The 12782-nt window shown below is 37.3% G+C and overlaps 1 long non-coding RNA gene across 1 annotated transcript in view; it reads right to left on the bottom strand.

The window, feature by feature from the left end:
- Positions 1 to 12782, bottom strand: part of LOC140597315 (uncharacterized) — a 41733-nt gene that overhangs the window by 23447 nt on the left and 5504 nt on the right. The window lies entirely within an intron of this gene.

The raw sequence follows: 12782 nt of genomic DNA, 5'->3' as shown, positions 1-12782 counted from the left end.
GTGACTTAATGCTCTGCCCACTGAGACTCCATAGGCTTCTGTAAACCTGCAGTGGCTCTACCCTTGGAATCATTATTACTTTTTCTGAAGGGTAGCATATGTTTGCAGTTGTAATTTCCTGCTTGAGTAATTTTGGAAGCCCAACAGCTTTCTCTCATTATGTTCTGTCTCTGTCCCTTTCCATCCAAGTTAGCAGTGTTCCTGCTGATATAACATTCTCAAAAACCACGTGGGTCTCTCATGTATGTCACAGGTGTCTACAGCATTAGATATTTTCTGGATAACCCCATCTCTCCTGTCTTCTACTGAGATGATCGAGTGGATCCATGGGTTGTAATACCCTAACTTTTTAAGCAAGAGTTTATCCAGCCATCTCCAGAACATGCTTCCGTAGTAGCAAATTTCCTAATGTTAGCATCCTTTGAAATCTCGACAGGCCAAGAACTTCAGATATCATCAAGTGCTAGCTCCTTTTTGCTTAGCAGTCTCTTCCTTAATTTCTCTTTCCTTTTGCATTTTACTAAGGAGAAAGAAAATACCAGGCTGAATCTTCAGTACTTTGCTTGGAAATCTCTTCAGCAACATATTCAATTTTATCGTTTACAATTTCTGTTTTCTCCACCACAGCAGAACACAACGCAGCCAAGTTTTATGCCACTATATAACAATTCCTTCAGTTATATATAAAATTCCTTCAGTTTCCAATAATCTGTTCCCCTTTTCCTTCTGAGTCCTTACCAGAATTGCCTTTAGCATCCATATTTCTACCAACAGTATCCTCAAAGCAATCTAGACTTTTTCGAGTATGTGCTCAGATGTTTTCCAGCCACTGCCCTTTACCCAATTGTTATATACATGAGCCAGAGATGGCCTCCGTATATTGTCTTCTATGTTCTTACTTCTTAACAGGCTGAAACTCATTAGTTCCAAACCCCACTAGAGTCAAACTCAAATTTTTACACAAACAATTGTTTTAAACTTACCCCAAATAAGCAGATTTTTTAGCCATATCAAGCCTGCCTGCTTTGGTATCCCATAAAATTGCTCACAACATGTATTAGCCATAGATAAGACAAACATACTAAACTGTTGCTGCTTTACAGAATTCTCTGGCCTAAAGAATCCTGTTGGGATGGTGAGCAACATTACCTCTCCTATCTCCTGGCCCTTAGAAGTTCCCTTACCCTTCTTCCTTTTGAGTGGTAGCCCTCAAAGTGTGGCCTCTGGACCATCTCACACTCAAACCCACCAAAGTGTTGCCCAAATAAAGGCTGTTTGTTTATTAAGTCCAAGTTATTTTTTTCTTTTATCACTCATGCTTTTGACATTATGATTGAGAGCTCTTTGCTTAATACCAGTTCATTAGGATGTGCTTCTAAAAGTTTTATTGTTTTTGGCTTTATATTTAGAGCTGATCTATTTTGTATTAATATTGGTATAAAGTGTGAAATTTAGTTGTTTTCTTTTGGAGGTCTTTTTTGGATATGAATTATCCAATCATCCAACATTACTTGTCAAAAAATCTGTTCTTTCTCTAATTTTTGTACTTTTGCCAAAAATCAAATGGTTGTGTTTGTATGGATCTATTTCTGTATTTTCTATCCTGTTCCATTGATCTACTTGTCTGTTTTTTTTAAGACGTATTTATTTATTCGAGAGAGAGAGAATGAGAGAGAGAGAGAGAAACAGAGGCAGAGACATAAGCAGAAGGAGAAGCAGGCTCTTTGCAGGGAGCCCAATGCGAGACTCTATCCCAGATCCCTGGGATCACAACCTGACCCAAAGGCAGCCGCCCAACTGCTGAGCCACCCAGGCGTCACTGCTTGTCTGTTCGTTTGCCAATATGACACTCCCTTGATTACTGTAGTTTCATAGTAAGTCTTGAATTCAGGTACTGTAAATTCTCTAAATTTATTCTTCTTTTTCAAAATTGGTTTGGCTGCTCTATTTCCTTTGTCTTTCCATAAATATTTTACAAAATGTCTGCAAAATACCTTATGTAACTTTAATCATCATGTTAGATCTATATATTAATTTAGGAAAAATTGACAACTTTCCTATATTGAGTATTTCAATTAATAATTAAGGAATATCTATTATTTAAATTTTGATTTCTTTTGTCAGCATTTTGTTTTCAGCATAAAGATACTGCACAGTTCAGTTAGATTTATTTGTAGGTATTTTCCTTTCTGTCCAAAACTTCTTTAATTTTAAAAACTTTGGGTATCTAATTGTTCATTGCAGAACAATTGTTTTGTGTACTGATCTTTTGAAGTTGCATCCAGTGACCTTGCTTAACATATATATTTGTCCTAAAATTTTGAAAACAAATTTCTAGAAATTACTTATGTGGGGAAATAATGTCATCTATAAACAGGGACAGTTTATTTATTTCTTTCCACACCATACATCTTTAATTTCTTTTTCTTGCCTTATTGAAATGGCTAAGGCTGCCAGAATGATGTTCAATAGTAACAATAAAAGTGAACATTTCTTCCTTTTTCCAATCATAGGAAATATTCAAGTGAAGCTCTTTCTGCCCCTGGATCCTGTCCTTGTGCTTTAATAAAACTACCTTTTTTGCACTAAAAACATCTCAAGAATTCTTTCTTGACTGTTCACTCCTGGACCACATCAAATTACATCATTTTGGTGCCCAACCTGTGAATTGAGTCCAGTTAATTCCATTTTTCTTTTTTTTTTTTTTTTAAGATTTATTTATTTATTTATTCATGAGAAACACACAGAGAGAGAGAGGCAGAGACATAGGCAGAGGGAGAAGCAGGCTCCCTGCAGGGAGCCTGTTGCAGGACTCAATCCCAGGACCCTGGGATCATGACTGACCTAAAGACTCAATCACTGAACCACCCAGGTGTCCCAGGAATCCATTTTTCTTTAGTGTCACTTTCATTTTATATATTGCTGGATTCAATTTATTAATATTTTACTGGGGACTTTGTGTCTATGTTCATGAGGGATATTGATCTGTGAAATTTTTTCCTGTATTGCTTTTGTCTCGGTTTCATATCTTAGTCTCACAAAATGAACTGTGATATATTTCCCTCTCTTCTATTTTCTGGAAGAAATTGTGTAGAATTTCTGTTATGTCTTCTTTAAACATTTGATATATTCACCACTTAAGCCATATAAGCATGGAGAGTTCTTTTTCAAAATGATTTTTTTTGTTATTATGAATTCAGCTTCTTTAGTTCTATTCTATTATAGTTCTATTCTATTATAGTTCTATTCTATTATAGTTCTATTCTATTCCATCTTGGGTGAGTTTTGGTAGTTTATGGTTGTCACAGCACTGGCATTTCATCTAACCTCATGAATTTGTCAAGTTTTTTATAGTATTAGCTTAGTATCCTTTTATTATCCAGAGTCTGTAGTTATATCTCCTTTTCCATGCCTGATATTAGCAATTTGTGTCTTTTGTCAGTCTTCCTAGAGGTGTCTCATTTTATCAATCTTTTCAAAGAACCATCTTATGTTTTCATTGATTATATTTTCTGTTTCTTTTTAAAGTTTCTTTTATTTCTATTCTTATCTTCATTATTTTCTTCTACTTCTTTTGGCTTTATTTTCCCTTTTCTAGTTTAAAATGGAAGCTTAGGCTATTGATTTGAGATCATTCTTCTTTTTTAATATACACATCTAATGTTATATATTTCCATCTAAGTACTGCCTAAGCTATATTCCACAAATTCTGATATTTTTTTCCTTCATTTCAAAATATTTTATAATTTCTCTTAAAATTTCTTATTTGATGCATAGAGTGTTTAGATATGTATTTGAATTCTAAGTGTCTGGAAATTTTCCTATTAACTTTCTGATGTCTGTTTCTTGCTTACTATCTTTCTGATATATCTGATTTTTGCTTGGTATGGTCAGAGAACATACTTAAGATTTTTCTGATTACTTTATATTTGCTAACTTTGTTTTATGTTCCAGGATATGATGTATTTGGGCAAGTGTATATGTGCATGTGGAAAGAAATATTTCTACTGTTGTTTGGTCAAGTGTTCCGTAAGTTAAAATTAAATCCAGCTGTTTGATGGTGATGTTTCTTTATTCTACAACTTTGTTGATTTTCTTTCTACTCATTCTACTATTTCTATGAGAGGAATTTTTAGGTCTCCAATATAATTGTGTAACTGCCTATTTGTCCTTTCACTTCTATCAGTTTTGTTTTCTGTAACATAAAGCATCATCAGGTGCACAGATTTAAGATTATTATGAATTATCGATAATGTGTCCCTTTTTTCACTATGATAAGTGATAATTTTTATCCCTGGTACTTTTTTAGCTATGAAATCTATGTAAGCTATTCATATAGCCACTATAGCTTTCTATTGATTAATGTTTTCAGGCATTATTTATCTTTTTACTTTTAATCTATCTATATATATATATCATTATATTTACAATGACTGTTTTTGTAAGAGCATAAATTTGGTTTATGGTTTGTTTGTTTTTTCTTAATCCATTCTAACCATCTCTGTATTTTCTACTGAAGTGTTTTATTTTTTAAGATTTATTTATTTATTTATGAGAGAGAGAGAGGCAGACACATAGGCAGAGAGAGAAACAGGCTCTTCACAGGGAGCCCGATGTGGGACTGGATCCCCGGACCCAGGATCACGCCCTGAGCCAAAGGCAGACACTCAACCACTGAGCCACCCAGGCATCCCTCTACTGATGTGTTTAGACCATTTGCAGTTAATGTAGTTAGTGATATGTTTAAATTTAGGTCTACCATTTTATTATTTCTTGTTTGTTCATTTATCTGACTTTTGTTCCTCTATTTTCCCTTTCCTGGCTTATTTTCAGTTATGTAAACATTTTGACTATTCAATTTATCCATTATGTTTTTCACTGTATTTCTACTTAACTTTTTAGCAACTGCTCTAAGGATTATAAGATAGTCATTTTTTCACAGCCTTCTTAGGATGCATATTTCATCAGTTCAAGCAGAATGTAGATACATTACCACAAGTGTCTCTTTACTCTCTCCTACAGTGAAAACCCCATCAGGAAACGTTCCACACTTTCAGTTGTATTGAGTTGTGGTTTCCCCCCACCCACTTCCCCTTCTGCAACCCTCTGCTTGTTTCCCAGAGTTAGGAGTCTCTTATGGTTTGTCTTCTTCTCTAATTTTTCCCCACTCAGTTTTCTCCCTTCCCTTATGGTCCTTTTCACTATTTTTTATATTCCAAATATGAGTGAAACTGTAAGATAATTGTCTTTCTCCAATTGAGTTATTTCACTCAGCATAATGCCCTCCAGTTCCAACCACGTTGAAGCAAATGGTGGGTATTGGTCCTTTCTGATGCCTGAGTAATATTCCATTGTACATATAGACCACATCTTCTTTATCCATTCATCTATTGAATGACATTGTGGTTCCTTCCACAGTTTGGCTATTGTGGACATTGCTGCTATGAATACTGGGGTGCAGGTGTCCTACTGTTTCACTGCATCTGTATCTTTGGGGTAAATACCCAGTAGTGCAATTGCTGGGTCAAGGGGAAGCTCTATTTTTAACTTCTTGAGGAACCCCCACACTGTTTTTCAGAGTAGCTGCACCAGTTTGCATTCCAACCAACAGTATAAGAGGGTTCCCCCTTCTCCACAACCTCGCCATTTCCTGCCTTGTTAATTTTAGCCATTCTTATCCATGTAAAGTGGTATCTCATTGTGGTTTTGATCTGTATTTATTTCCCTGATGACAAGTGATGTGGAGCACTTTTTCATGTGTTTGTTGGCCATGTGTAGAAGACATACTTCTTTGGAGAAATGTCTGCCCATTTGAAGACTGGATTGTTTGCTTCTTGGATGTTGAGTTTGGTAAGTTCTTTATAGATCTTGGATACTAGCCCTTTATAAGATATCTGGTCATTTTTATAAGCATTTTCAGGTGCCTGCTTTTTACCAAGTATATAGGTCATACTTTCCTGTTCCTTTTCATGCCTTGGAATTTTTTTTATGGGGAACTAAACAGCTTACACACTACATTGTGGCAATTCTGGGATTAGTTCCCTGACTCAAGTTTGTTATTGTTATCCCTTCCACATACACACACACACACACACACACGATATTAGGTCTCTAATGCTCTGTGATCAGGAAGCACATCCTGAAATCACTCTGGGATGACAATGGTGCTAGCTAGTAAGATTCTCTATCACCCTTTCCTGACCACACTCAGGTATTGAAGTCTAATGGCAAGAAAAGCAAAAATGAACAAGGGGAACTATATGAAATGAAGTCTTCTGCACAACAAAGAAAACAAACAAAAAATTAAAAAGGCATCTTATGGAATGGGAGAAAATATTTGCAAACCATTTATCTGATATGTGATCAATAATCAAAAAAAAAGTAACTCCTACAACTGAATAGCAAAAAAAAAATAATAATAATCTGATTTTAAAATGAAGAAAACACCTAAGTAGACAGGTACACAAAAGATGCTAAAACACAAACACATGAAAAGATGCTCAATATCACTAATCATCAGAAGAATGCAGATCAAAATCACAATGAGATATCACCTCACACCTGTTAGGATGGCCATTATGCAAAAAGAAGAGATAACAAGTGTTGACAAGGATGTGAAGAAAAGGCAACACTTGCATGTTGTTGGTAGGAATATAAATTGGTATAGCCATTATGGCAGATAGTATAGAGGTACCTCAAAAAATTAAAAATAGAACTATCATAACATCCAGCAATCTCACTTCTAGGTGTATATCCAAAGGAAACAAAATCAGTATCTTGAAAGATAATATGCACTCCCATGTTCACTGCAGTACTGCTCACAATAGCCACGATATGGAAATAGCTAGAGTCTCTGTCAATGGATGAAATGATAAAAACATTTGGTACCAGACACACACACAAAACCAGAATATTATTCAGCCATAAAAAGAAGGAAATCCTACCACTTTGGTACAATATACCTGGAGGATATTACACTAAGTGAAATAAACCAGAATAGGAAAACATATACTGTGTAATTTCACTTAGATCATTTAAAAATACACCAAGACACCTGGCTGGCTTAGTCAGTGGAGCACATGACTTTTGATCTCTGAATTTTGAGTTGAAGCCCCACATTGGGTATAGAAATTACTTAAAAATTAAATCTTTAAAAAAATAAGAAATGGGGGTGCCTAGGTGACTTAGATAGCTAAGCATCTGACTTTGACTCAGGTTATGATCTCAAGGTCCTGGGATTGAGCCCATATTGGGCTCCCTGCTCAGTGAGGAGTCTGCTTGCCCCTATCCTTTTGTCCCTCCCCCTGCTCACACATGTTCTCTTTCTCTCTCCTAAATAAATAAATAAATAAATAAATAAATAAATAAATAAATATTAAAGAAATAAAAAAGGCCAAACTCATAGAGACAGAAGGGGCTGGGGTGGGGAGAGAGGAAGTGCAAATAGGGAATTGTTCATCAAAGATACCAACTTACAGTTACGAAATGAATAACTTTTGAAGATCTAATGCACATTATGGTGACTACAGTTAATAATACTGTATCATATACTTGAAATTTGCAAAGAGTAGGTCTTAAGTATTCTCACCAATAAAAGGTAAGCTTAAGAGGTAATAGATGCATTAATAACTTGATTATGATAATCATTTCACAATGTATATGCATATCAAATTATTCCCATATGTGCTATAAATATATACAATTTCATTCGTCAATTTTAATTCAATAAAGCTGGAAAAAAAGAAAAATGAACAGTTCCCAGGAGCAGAATTTCTCCACAAACTAATCCAATCATATTGTGGCTCCTTGGAAAGAATTGTTTCTGAGATCAGTGTTTGAACTCTTATTCTGCAGTTAATTCATACAAACTAGCTGACTTACAGTCTAGGCTATACTAAATCCCCTTTCCAATTGCCTTTTATCACAACCTACATGTTTGTTTGTTTTAAGTAATCTCTCTGCCTAACCTGTGGCTCGAACTCACAACCCTAAGATCAAGAGTCACATGCTCTACCAACTGAGGCAGCGAGGCACCCTACAACCTCTACTGTTCTTTGAAAGTAATTCTTAGGTTTAAACTTCCCCACTCTGTTGCAAATGAAATCTTTTTTTTTTTTTTTCCAGAAAGAGATTAGTAGCTATCTGCTTTAAGACCTGGTTCTCCCCCTCTACCCACAGTCAAAATTTCTGAGCCAGGGCTCTGGGGGTAGGAACAATGACAAGCTTCTGAGTGAAACCTCTACCCTAGATGAGTGCTTGTGGGGGTGAAAGGGGCAGCAGCCAGCAGTCCTCTCAGCTTCTTCTCCTGGTACAGAATCTCTCCCTCAAGGACTGAGGGAAGGGCTCTCAGGATCCAGGGATTCCCAATGTGCTATACCCAAAGTAGAACCTCTATTCCACAAGTAAGGGTTAGGCTTAAGGAAGAAGCTCTGAATCTCCTAACCACACTCACCTGAGACCTAGCCTCAGCAGCAAGTAGCTAGGGGCAGGATTAGAAAACCAGAACTCTTGCTCCCATTGCAAAGAAAATCCTCCAGTAAGGACCTGGAGGATAAAGGGAGCCCTATGTTCTTGGTTGCAGCAGTCTGAGTGAGTCAATGCCCAGTGAGTTAGGAAGAGGTAGGAAGAAAGTGGTCTTGGCTCAAATACCACAGACTTTCATCCATTTTACCAATTTTTCATAAATTTTCTTGCTTAGACCTTTCTTAATTTGCTGTTTGCCTTCAGGGCTATTTCCAGAGGCTCTAAATGACCATCTTTTGTAAATATATAATTTTCACTAATTTCTTTAGGGAGGGTGATTCAGGAGAGCTCCCCATGCTATCATGACAGAAGCTGATCAATTTCCATTAGCTGTATTGTTTAGTTGTACATGATATGTCCAAAAGTATTCATCCTTGCTTGTCACTAATTTTTCTAGAGTTAACTTGCTTCTTTCCTTAAAATGGTGACTTCTAAATCTATACCAGTACACTCAATTTCTCAAACTCTTAGTTTCTAGAGATTCCAAAATGAAGCTTTTATGTTAATATCTAGAGTGAACACTCAAAACTGATTCTAGTTATAAAATTTATCTAAAATGAGGAAGGAAAAGTGTTCCTCCACTACTGTGCTCTTTCATCATTTTATCTATGGTTTAGTTCAGGTTTAGGAGGAAAAGATAGGGATGGCAAAGTTAGAAAGAGGAAAAGTTACTTCAATATGAAGTCCACATAGACTCTCAACTCAAGAGAAGATGTTAGTAGGACTTTCTGTTGCTGTGGGGTTGATTTGTTATGAGGTAGTCACCTTTTGCTGAAGCCTTGCTGGCCTCCTTAAAAATAACAGTAAGCAAATGACTAACCAGACCTAGCAAGACTGATCTTGACACAGGAAGCCACAAAATGATGAGAGACCTGGGGATACCCAAAGGAAGTTAACAGAGCGTAATCTCAAATTCTCCCAGGTCTTGGCTTGCAAAGCCTGCCAGGACCTCTGGAAATCTCTCATGAGTGCTAGTTGGGCCCTTTCAGCCAAAGAACTCTGAGAGATGATTCTTAAAAACGTGGTTGCCTAAGTTTACAAAGCCTGCTAAGTTTTTGCTTTCAGTTGGAAATGTGAATTAAAAATATATTTGCAGAGAGGATTCTCAGAGCATTTCATTTTATTTATGAATAACAATAGTTGTGTGCTAGTTATTCTCCATTTGTCTCCTTGAGATCTATTCTCCATCCTTCTATGCCCAGCTTTGTGTCCTCAGAAGCTGACCCATGCAGAATTGACCATTCACCATGTTCCAACATGTTACCACCTAGTTTCCAGTTGGGTTTGGCCAATGCTAGATATCAACATGAAACTGGAAGGTTTGAAAAGAGAGATTGGTATTCTTCCCTGTCTCCTCCTTGCTGCCTCTCTGGCATTAGCTGTGTCTCTATGATTCTCACTTGGCCCCTCCAAGGTTCCAGTTCTTATTTAGCTCTAGAAACACTAATTTCTCTCATGAGAGCTTCTCGATAAACTGTTTCTGTGTGCTTCATCATCTCATTTATTCCCATAACCATGACCACATCTTTGTAAATAGTCTCTTCATTAGGACTGGATTCAATTTCCTTCTGGGTCCTTAATAATTACTATGTTTTAAAATCTATGTGTGACATTATTTCTAAACCTCACTATAACAGGGGATCCCTGGGTGGCGCAGCGGTTTAGCGCCTGCCTTTGGCCCAGGGCGCGATCCTGGAGACCTGGGATCGAATCCCACATCAGGCTCCCGGTGCATGGAGCCTGCTTCTCCCTCTGCCTGTGTCTCTGCCTCTCTCTCTCTCTGTGACTATCATAAATAAATAAAAATTTTTAAAAATTTAAAAAAAAAAACCTCACTATAACCCTGTAAGACTTTATTAACATTATTACACATTTACAGGTAAGGACACATGATTTAGATGGGTAAAATGCCCAAAGTCCCACATCTAGTAAACCACAGAGTTAGGATTAAAACTCTAGTCCTAAAAACAATAAATAAATAAAAAACAAATAAAACTCTAGTCCTAACAAAAGCCATTTTCCTTATTTCATTTAAATTTGTAAACAGGGGCACCTGGGTAGTACAGTCAGTTGAAGCATCCTACTCTTGGGTTCAGAGGGGGTCTGATCTAAGGATCCTGAGATGGAGCCCTGCGTTGGGTTCTATGCTCAGTGCAAAGTCGACTTGAGTTTCTCTCTCCCTCACCCTTGGCACTTCCCCTCAACTTGTGTGCTTTCACACACTCTCAAATACATAAATACATCTTTAAATAAATAAATAAATTCTATTTTTTCCGAAGACTTTATTTAAATATAAATCAGATTTTATGCCAGCTATTTTATTATGACTATATTGATTAAGCTTGAGCCCTTATTCTGAAATAGAATTTGATGAAATTCACAAATTGCTAAATTCAAGTACAGCATCCCTAACTGATAAGTTTTAATGACTATAGTGAGAACAAGAGACTCTTATTTAAAACAATGATAAAACTTGATAATCTGCTCTTGCCTGGTGCTAACATTAAGTCTTCTTTGCCTTCAATTCTTTGGCTAACAGTCTGGGCTACAACTCAATAACCATTCTCAGTTCCCTTATCCCTATCTTTTTCCTCCTTCAAGGCTAGTTCCCCCAGCGGCCACGAAGGCTACTCCTTCGTGGGTATCTGTGGCCACATGACCCAGGTGTGGCTAATGAAAAATGGACTTTTTCCTTTACTGATAAAAGGAAATAACTTTTTTTTTGCCCCGCCCCCTTCTTCATGCTTATTACAAGGGTGTGATGTCTAGAATTATGGCAGTCATCCTGTGACCATGAACCAGTATAAGAATGCCCCAAATATTTTATAATATGTACTTATACTAAAAACAGTATTATAATTCAATAAATAATTGGCAGACTTAACATAAAAATTTCATTCTGCAAACCCTCAAACCTCTGAATTTTCTTGTTGCTTAAATATGTTGGATGGATAAAAAGAATATTTATAAAATATATGCATGATATAATGAAAAACAATGCACTAACCAGCTAGGTAATCGCCACGCAGCCTAAGGAAAAGGACAACCTCAGAGGCAAGCTTTATCCTAGATTTTATGTTTATCCATCTTTTGCCGTTTTAATAATCCTCTTTGCTTTCTTTTGTTCATCTTTATCCCTTTTGAAAGGCTAGGAATCAAGACCTTTAGCTTTTTTTTTTTTTTTTTCTCCAACCATGCTGCTTTTGTATGAAACACTTTAGTCCCAACACACTTTATCATTTTAGAATTCAGGAGACAGCTTGACAGTTTCCTTTCCTTCTCAAATTACAAGGCAAAGAGAATGGTGCAACATTAAAATCAGCAGTTTTAAAAGTTCTCTTAAATTGGTAATAAAGACTTGAGGAGGACCACAGTTCATCTTTTTGGAGCTGGTTATATAAACAGAGGTACACACAGGATGTGGAGGAGGTCTTACAGTTAGAGTTGGGGAGACTGGTGTTTGTATTTAGAGAACAAACTTGAACTTTGGGGTTTCCAAGGGGGTTCCCTGCCCCTGTCTCAGCTCAGACCTAGGCAGGCAGACCCCTGCCCAAGCCTCCCTCCTGATATCCTGCATATGCTTTCTTGCTAAATGACTCTTTGCACCGTTATCTCCTCATGGGATACATCTGTTGGGTGCCTTGCATCCTCAGCTCTGCTTTCATCTCTTCATATCGCAACACATTGTTTCCCCGCAGTCCTGGTGCCAGGGTGGAAGGGAGCCATCCCGCCCGGCCGCTGGCAGCAAATGAATGATTGGCAGCGGGTATCTCTGTCAGGGCTTTGGCATGCTGCAGAGTAGGAGCCCTGTGCTAATGAATGCCATCTACACCTACCAGATGTGCCACTGGGTGACATGCCAGATCTTTTACATAATGCCATTCTGCCGGACACCAGGCAGCTGGGGGAGGGGAATATGTTTTAATGCCTTGGGGTGGAAGTGGGTCTTTTTTTTTTTTTTTAATTCAGATCTCCCGCCACCGCCCATACACCCAATCAGCTTCCCTTACAGTGGGCTAAAACCTACGGCTGAGGGCATCTCTAGAGAGCTTGAGCTCCCTGAACAGATCCCTTGGCTCTCTTCCATATTCACCACATCTTTTTCCTTCCTTGAGTTTGGTCCACTCTTCCATTCGAACTCAGGGAAAGGGATTTTTTTTTTTAAGCTCAAGATATAAAAACACTGGCAGGAGGATCTGAAATGAAAGGAGGGGTGGGAAGAAACCACACTTCCTACCACCCCCCCACCCCGTTCTCTC

The sequence above is a fragment of the Vulpes vulpes genome, unplaced genomic scaffold (assembly GCF_048418805.1).
Source record: "Vulpes vulpes isolate BD-2025 unplaced genomic scaffold, VulVul3 u000000899, whole genome shotgun sequence".
NCBI classification, from domain to species: domain Eukaryota; kingdom Metazoa; phylum Chordata; class Mammalia; order Carnivora; family Canidae; genus Vulpes; species Vulpes vulpes.
This window is presented reverse-complemented; position numbering and strand designations above follow the sequence as displayed.